This window comes from Camelina sativa, chromosome 19 (assembly GCF_030686135.1).
Source record: "Camelina sativa cultivar CO46 ecotype springtype chromosome 19, ASM3068613v1".
NCBI classification, from domain to species: domain Eukaryota; kingdom Viridiplantae; phylum Streptophyta; class Magnoliopsida; order Brassicales; family Brassicaceae; genus Camelina; species Camelina sativa.
The window spans coordinates 9,948,553-9,956,716 of record NC_141898.1 but is presented as its reverse complement, the minus strand read 5'-3'; the positions used below and the strand labels follow the sequence as shown (position 1 = coordinate 9,956,716).

The 8,164-nt window shown below is 39.9% G+C and overlaps 3 pseudogenes across 3 annotated transcripts; all 3 read right to left on the bottom strand.

Annotated features, from left to right (window-relative positions):
• Positions 1–21: 21 nt before the first annotated feature.
• LOC104765892 (cytochrome P450 705A5-like) lies at positions 22–1,875 on the bottom strand (annotated as a pseudogene). Its single transcript, XR_015591154.1, has 2 exons — positions 830–1,875; positions 22–759 (listed from the first exon to the last, which is right to left on the bottom strand). The product of XR_015591154.1 is annotated as a cytochrome P450 705A5-like (transcript).
• A 1,181-nt stretch (positions 1,876–3,056) lies between these two features.
• Positions 3,057–6,120, bottom strand: LOC104765891 (cytochrome P450 705A20-like; annotated as a pseudogene). Its single transcript, XR_015591153.1, has 2 exons — positions 4,008–6,120; positions 3,057–3,926 (listed from the first exon to the last, which is right to left on the bottom strand). The product of XR_015591153.1 is annotated as a cytochrome P450 705A20-like (transcript).
• Positions 6,121–6,123: 3 nt separating this feature from the next.
• On the bottom strand, positions 6,124–8,071 carry LOC109124922 (cytochrome P450 705A20-like; annotated as a pseudogene). The gene is made up of 2 exons (XR_015591152.1): positions 7,013–8,071; positions 6,124–6,927 (listed from the first exon to the last, which is right to left on the bottom strand). The product of XR_015591152.1 is annotated as a cytochrome P450 705A20-like (transcript).
• Positions 8,072–8,164: the final 93 nt, after the last annotated feature.

Sequence of the window (8,164 nt, the reverse complement as noted above, 5' to 3'; positions counted from 1 at the left end):
AAACTTTGACTTAATAGAGGATAATAATAAATCACTCTTTATACTTTCTTTGATATTCATATTCATCTTCAATGTTGTTTATTACATAAAATAAAAGAAATAAAAGAAAAGTTAAAGTCTTAATTTTAAGTTCATCTCGCTACACTACGCAGGTCCCGGGTTCGAGCAACAGGAATGCAGTTAAGTGGGTTAGCCATAGTCAAGACCAATGCTCCACAAGACTCTTCCATATTAACCTTATCTCCTCCTTTGATTTTCCAGTCAAAGCATTGCACCATCACCCCAATCGCTGTTCAAACAAGAATGTAAGCTAGATTTACTCCAGGGCAGCCTCTCCTTCCGCTACCAAAAGGAATGTACTTGAGTGCGTGTTCTCTCTTGTCTTCTTTTCCTGTTCCTAGAAACCTCTCTGGCTTAAACTCATTAGGCTCTTCCCAAAAATCAGGATCTCTCATCACAGCATAAGCATTAATTAACTAGTGGTGTCTTCTCCTGTACGTGAAACCCTCCGATCATACACCTTTCACGGGCCGTCCTTGCAAAGAGAGGCCCTGGTGGGTGCAGTCTCAGTCCTTCCTTAACAATCGCTTGCAAGTAAGGGAGGTTTGGTAGATCTGTTTCTTGAACCAACCTTGTTCTCCCTACAACGGAATCGATTTCTTGTCTTAAGATCTCAAGAACCTTAGGGTTGTTTATAATCTCTGCCATTGTCCACTGTGTTGCATGTCTCGAAGTGTCAGTGCCTGCAACAACAAGATCCTGCAGTTGAAAAATACAAAGACAATCAATAAGTGTTATTTTTGGAAATATAGATGAATCTGCCTATTACCACGAACAACGACTTAATTTGGTTCCTAGTGATCTTACACTCTGCATTATTGTCCCGGTAAGCTGCCAACAACACGCTTATCATGTCCATTTCTTGATCTTCGTCAAGTTTCTCTCCATGTTCCTCAAGAATCCTATCCAGCACTTCATTGAATCTGCAGGAAACACTCATTATCTCCTTTTTGAACAGTGTGATTCCGAGCTTCTTAAGGGGCCTGTGCAACATGTTTGCCATGAAAATCTTCTTTGTCAATGCAGTTGACTCCGTCACCAAGCCTCTAACTCTCTCCGCCTCACCATTCTCCTCAGAACAACTCCTCCCCATAATCATCTTGCAGATGCTATTGTTAATGAGCTTCATTGCTTCCTTACTAATCTCAACGCTCTCGTTCTTCATTGCCTTATCAAACAGACTCGTGTAAAACCGTTCTAGCTCATCTGCACGGATGCGTTGTGACCGCTCTAGTGCCTGAGGTCCAAGTAGTTTCGTGACCATTAGCTTCTTCATGAACTTCCAGTAGTCTCCATAAGGAGCGGTGAAAAATCCAGAAGATCCGACCAAGAGGGACTCACCGATTGGGGGGTTTCCTCGAAAAGAGATGTTCACATCATGTGCCCTGAAGATCTCGTATGCCACAGAAACCGATGAAACAAATAACACAGGGAAATTGAAGATGCAGAGATGGAGGAGAGATCCATATTTGAAGGAGAGTTTCTGTAAGGACTTGTGGGTTAGAGTAGAGAGGAGCAAGTGAAGATGACCAATGATTGGCAGAGAAGGAGGGCTTGGAGGCAAATCAAAGCCAGCCTGTGAGCTCTTTAGTTTCTTGAAGAAGAGAGGGTAACATAGGAGTAAGAAAAGGAAGCAGAGGAACATAAAGATGAAGCAGTTTTCAAAGTCGACAATCAATACTGCTGCCATTGTTTCTCAAAACGATGAGGCAGATGAAACAGAGTATCCTCTCTTATCAATAAATAATCTATGAATGGTGTTGTTTCAATTTAAGAAATATGTTTTCATTCTTGAAGAATGTAAACAATGGAAATATGAAAGTAACTATTTTTAAAACAAGAAACGTTTCGGATCAGAAGTTCCTTGACACTCGTGACCATAATGATCATTAAATAAGTGAAAAAGAGAATTTGACACATAAGGCTATACGTGTATGTTATGAGTCTTGTATATAAAGAAATGTGCATGTGAAATACGCAAATTTTATGGCAATAAATTATGTTATTTTTCCAAGTCTCTGACATAAGAAACACTCAATTAGCAAGACAAAGTATCTATTGGAAAGTGCACTCAAGTCTGGATTACTGATAGCTAATTTACACGTAACCAACATATCTATTTCCCCCTTTCATCAGCAGAATCTACCTCATGGTCATGAGAACGAACACTACTTTACACCAACGAACTAGCTATCAGAACAAGCAAATTCCAGATTCTCAAGATAGAAGTAGACTGCCACTGTGCCGTAACACTCATAAGTAACTCAACTGCTACCAATTAAGAATCAAAACAAAACATAAAGACTCACAATTTTTGAAATTACAGTATTCTTTGTTTGTCACTTTACCAGTTCGTAAAAAACTGCCTTTTGTAAATCTCGTTCTTATCTAAAACCCCAAACAGAACATTACACAAGTGAAATTATCTTCTTTTGTAGTCTAGCAACCCCAATAAAAGTCACAAAACCATTCATGGGTTATAATTTAATCTCCCTTGGGATCAACCAAGTATGCCATGTAACACAGTAATAAATCAGGTTCAATAAAAATTTAAACAGCTAATCAAACAGATCCCTGAGGCATAAGAATTGCGTTGGAATATGGAAAATTTCTACCAATCTAAACGAAGAACAACCTGCATCACGAAAATTCTAGAATTGAACTGCTCTATGAAACCAAATCGAAACAGAGAAAAGAAGCATCTACCTTAGAACTCACCAATCTTAAGATGAATTCAAGAGTGAGGGAAACAGATGATTGAACTGATCGAGACATAAAACAACATAAGTCAAGCAGATAGAAGAATCAAACTGCTCTATGCAACGCAACTGAATTCGAGAAAGTAAAAAGGTTGGAAGATAAAGTCAGAGACTCAGAGTATATGAACCATGCAACGATACAAACCGAAGGCAAAATGAGAGCTGAGTATCTCTATTGTCTAATAGTATATCTACGCTCAAGAGATTCAAGAAACTCTTACGAACAAGAGGCAAAAATAGAGAAGTTTCTAATTTATTTATATTCAGAAAATGGAAAATTCCATACAAAACCATGTACATACAATTCATAGTCCATACAGTAAAGCATGATTATCAAATAACCCAGGAAATTAAACAAATCGGTAGAAACTGAGACAATAACAACTTAGAGCATTTTTTTCTTACCAGTTTAACGAAATTCAGGACCCTTCTTTGTCTGCGAGTTCTGAGACATCTGATCAAATTACGAACTTGGCATCGCAGATTAGCAAGTAAAGGTTAACTTCGAGGAACAGGATTGCACTTCAGGGGATGAGCCATGGACAAGTTTAGTCCTCCAGCCTCATCCATGTTAACCTTGTCTCCTTTGATCCTCCAGTCAAAGCATTGCACCATCAATCCAACTGCGGTTTCAATAAAGATATAACCCAGATTTGAGCCAGGACAGCCTCTCCTTCCACTACCGAAAGGAATGTACTTAAGCGCTTGCTCTCGTCTTTCATCTTCTTGTCCTAATCTTGAAGAAGGTAGAAACCGCTCTGGTTTAAACTCCTCAGGGTCTTCCCAGACATTCGGATCTCTCATCATAACATACGCATTACCAACAAGTGTTGTCTTTTCTGGTACGTAGAAACCTCCAATCTTACACCCTTCTTGGAACGTCCTTACAAAGAGAGGCAATGGCGGGTGCAATCTCAATCCTTCCTTAACCACCGCTTGCAAATAGGGGAGCTTTGGTAGATCAGTTTCTTGAATCAGCCTTGTTTTTCCAACCACAGAATCAATTTCTTCTCTCAATCTCTCAAAAATGTTGGGGTTGCTAATGATCTCTGCCATTGTCCACTGAATTGATTGTGCTGAGGTATCAGTACCTGCAAATAAAAGCTCCTGCAGTTACAAAATGTTTCTTAGTAACAACAATTTTGATATATCCTCAAATGAAATCAGCTTAATGAGATGAACATTTACCACGAAAAACGCCTTGATGTGGTTCCTGGAAATCTTATGCTCTGCGTTCTCATCTCCACAAGCTGCCAACAACACATCGACCATGTCCCTATCTTGATGCTCATCCAGTTTCTGTTCATGTTCCGCAAGAACCCTCTCCAGCACCTCGTCAAAGCTGTTGGAAACACACATGATCTCCTTTTTAAACAAAGAGATTCCAAGCTTCTCAAGGGGCTTGCGCAGCAAAGTTGCAAACAAAACCTTTTTTGTCAAGCCATCTAACTCAGTAACCAATCCCCTGATTCTCTCAGCCTCACCATTCTCCTCTGAAAAACTTCTCCCCATGCTCATCCTCCAGAGGCTGTTGTTGATGATCTTTGTTGCTTCCTTACCAATCTCAACACTCTCCTTCTTCATCGCTTTATCAAGAAGGTTTGAATGAAACCGCTCTAGCTCACTCGCACGGATGCCTCGTGACCGCTCAAGTGCCTGTGGTCCGAGCAGCTTAGTAACCAGGAGCTTTTTCATGAACTTAAAATAATCTCCATAAGGAGCACTACCAAAGACAGAAGATCCAATCAAGATGGAATCGTCGATTGAGGGGTTGTCGCGAGACGAGATGTTCAAGTCATGAGCCTTAAAGATCTCGTAGGCCATGGAGGACGAGGAGACAAGGACTACAGGGAAGTTGAAGACGCGGAGATGGAGGAGAGGTCCATACTTGGATGAGAGTTTCTGTAAAGATTTGTGAGCTAGGGAAGAGAGGAGAAGGTGAGAATGGCCTATGATCGGAAGTGATGGAGGGCTTGGAGGCAAATCACAGCCATAGGGGTCAAGCCGTGAGTACTTAGGTTTCTTGAAGATGAAACAGTAGCAGAGGAGTGAGAAGAGGCATAGGAGGATTATGATGAAGCAGTTTTGAAAGTCAACGCTGAGTGCTGCCATTGTTGCTCAAAGTGACAAGGTAAATGAAACCAGAGTATTATCATCCCAAGAATCTACCAATATATGTATGACCGATAATATTGTCTATGCTCATCACTTAACCAGAGAATTATTGTCCCAAGAATCTACGAATATATATGTATGATCTATATTAGTGTTTATGCTCATTACTTAAAATATACTATAGTTTTTGGAAGTAGGTGGTATGAAGGAATCTAGAGTTTTTTTAAGTAATATACATTTTATCAGAACGCTTTTGGATACTTGTGGTCATATCTAGATTCTTGACCAGAATCCAAAGCTGCCTCAAAGCAGTAGTGACAGAGAATAGAAAATCAGTACTAGAAGCTTGTACAATATAGTCTAGCAGAGAACTAAGAAGCTGCTAATATCAGAGTATTTTTTTACTGCAAAAACCAACTATTGATGAAGTCTATAACTGCGTTGACACCGTTAGGGTGTCCATGAACCTAACAGTTTGAGTCCAGAGAGCACTAGGGAATGCGATACCAAATTAACTCCTATATATGTATACCTAACAGAGAAAGATTAGAAGAAAATGTTTAACATCTTCTTCCAGAAGACACAGCCTGTCCTTTAATCAAATGAAGAAGTAGAGACACTGAGATAAAACCAGTAATAATGATGCCTCCTGAAAACATTTTTGCAGCAGCCAAACTACTCGAAACCGAACCAAGTTTTACTGAAAATACCAAAATTTTCAATTGTAAAGGGAGACCAAAAAGAAAAAGAAAAAAATTGAATTGTGGACAGTAACCATAAAGTCCTATAGTAATCGGCTTCCCAAGACATCATATAATTTGTCAAAAGCTATCAGAAGACATTCATAAGCCCCTAATTAACAAACTCCTAAGTCCAATTTTTATATATAAATATAAAGATTATTAATTTCTGATAACCCATTAACAAAGAACAACCAACCTGAAGCAAACCATAAGAATCGAAACGAGCTACGACACGCAATTGAACCAACAAGTAAAAAACAAAATCGACCTAAAATTCACCAATTTCAAGATGGCCAACGACAACCACCTAATATTCACCAGCGATAACGACTGTGCCAGAGAAAAAAAAAAAAAAAAAAAGCAAACGAGACTCTCCGATACAATTTCATCTCTCACAAGATTCAGGAAAAATACTGAAGAGACCCAAAGAGATGACAACAACAAGAAGACACAACGGGACAATGATTCTGATCACAATATTAATTGCGGTTTTGATATTGTAAACCGTTAAAATAATAACAAACCAAAGCTAAACCGATTTGAACCGGGAAACGTTTGGTTAATTAATACCATACAGAGAATATAGTGTGTGATTGATTCTTCTACAGCGTCATGTAAATTACGAATTTGGAAACTGCAGGTTAGAAAATGAAAGGTTTGGTCCGAGGAATAGGAGTCAACTTCAGGGGATGAGCCCTGGTCAAGTTGAGTCCTCCAGCCTCATCCATTTTGACCTTATCTCCTTTAATTCTCCATTCAAAGCACTGCACCATCGTTCCAATTACGGTACCTATGAAAATAGAAGCTAGATTTGATCCAGGACAGCCTCTCCTTCCGCTTCCGAAAGCAATGTGCTTCAGGGCTCTTCTCCTCTCATCCTCTTTCCCTAAAAGAAACCTCTCTGGCTTAAACTCACCAGGATCTTCCCAAGAGCTAGGGTCTCTCATCACAGCATAAGCATTAACTACAAGTGTTGTCTTCTCGGGTACGTAGTTCCCTTTGATCTCACAACTTCTTTGGAACGTTCTTACCACGAGAGGCAATGGTGGGTGTAATCTTAGCCCTTCTTTGACTACATATTCCAAGTAAGGGAGCTTCGGTAGATCTGTTTCTTGAATCAACTTTGTCTTCCCTACAACCAAATCGATTTCTTCTCTCAATCTCTTAAGAATGTTAGGGTTGTTAGTTATTTCAGCCATTGTCCATTGTATAGTTTGCGCTGAGGTATCAGTGCCTCCAAGGAAAAGCTCCTGTAAGTTTCAAACGTTTGTTAGTCAGAAATGTTTTTTTCGAGTTTTAATGAATCCACAACTAATGAGAAGAACATTTGATTACCACGAACATCGACTTGATGTGGTTCCTAGTGATCTTATGCTCTGAGTTTTCGTCTGCATAAGCTTCCAACAACGCATGCATCAGGTCGTTACCTTGTTGCTTGTTTGGTTTCTCTTCATGTTCCACAAGAACTCTCTCAAGTATCTCATCAAAGCTGTCGGAAACATACATTATCTCCTTTTTAAACAGTGAGATTCCAAGCTTCTCTAGCGGCCAAAGCAATATGTTTACCAACAAAACCTTCTTCGTCAAGCCATCTAACTCAGTGACCAAACCTCTAACTCTCTCTGCGTCACCACTCTCTTCTGAAAAACTCCTCCCCATGCTCATCCTGCAGATGCTGTTGATAATGAGTTTTGTTGCTTCCTTACAAATCTCAACACTCTCCTTCTTCATCGCCTTATCGAGCAGGCTTGTGTAAAACCGCTCTAGCTCATCCGAACGGACGCTTCTTGACCGCTCGAGTGCTTGTGGCCCTAGCAGCTTTGTAACCAAGAGCTTCTTCATGAACTTCCAATAATCTCCATAAGGAGCACCCACAAAGACTGGAGAACCGATTAAGAGAGACTCGTCGATTGGAGGGTTGTCACGAGACGAGATGTTCAAGTCATGGGCCTTGAAGATCTCGTAAGCCACGGAGGCCGAGGAGACGAGGACTACAGGGAAGTTGAAGATGCGGAGATATAGGAGAGGTCCATACTTGGATGAGAGTTTCTGTAAAGATTTGTGTGCTAGGGAAGAGAGGAGATGGTGAAGATGGCCTATGATGGGAAGAGACGGAGGGCTCGGAGGCAAATCATGTCCAACTTGCTGATCCTTTAGTTTCTTGAAAAAGAGAGAGTGACAGAGGAGTGAGAAGAAGCAGAGGAGGAGTATGAAACTGAAGCAGTTTTGAAAGTCAACGGTCATCATTGCTGCAATTTTTTGCTCAAAGTGTGAGAGGTAGATGAAACAGAGTACTATCATCTCAAGAATATAAGGCATGATCTTAAGTTATTGTTCTATGTATATAACGACATACATGTAACGTTAAAATGAAGGGAATCTGAAATGTTTCTTTAGCAATAATATATACTGAGATCGGAAGTTATTTGGATACTAGCTAGAAAAGAGAAGAAAACAATATACAAATTACAAACTAGCAGTGTTTAC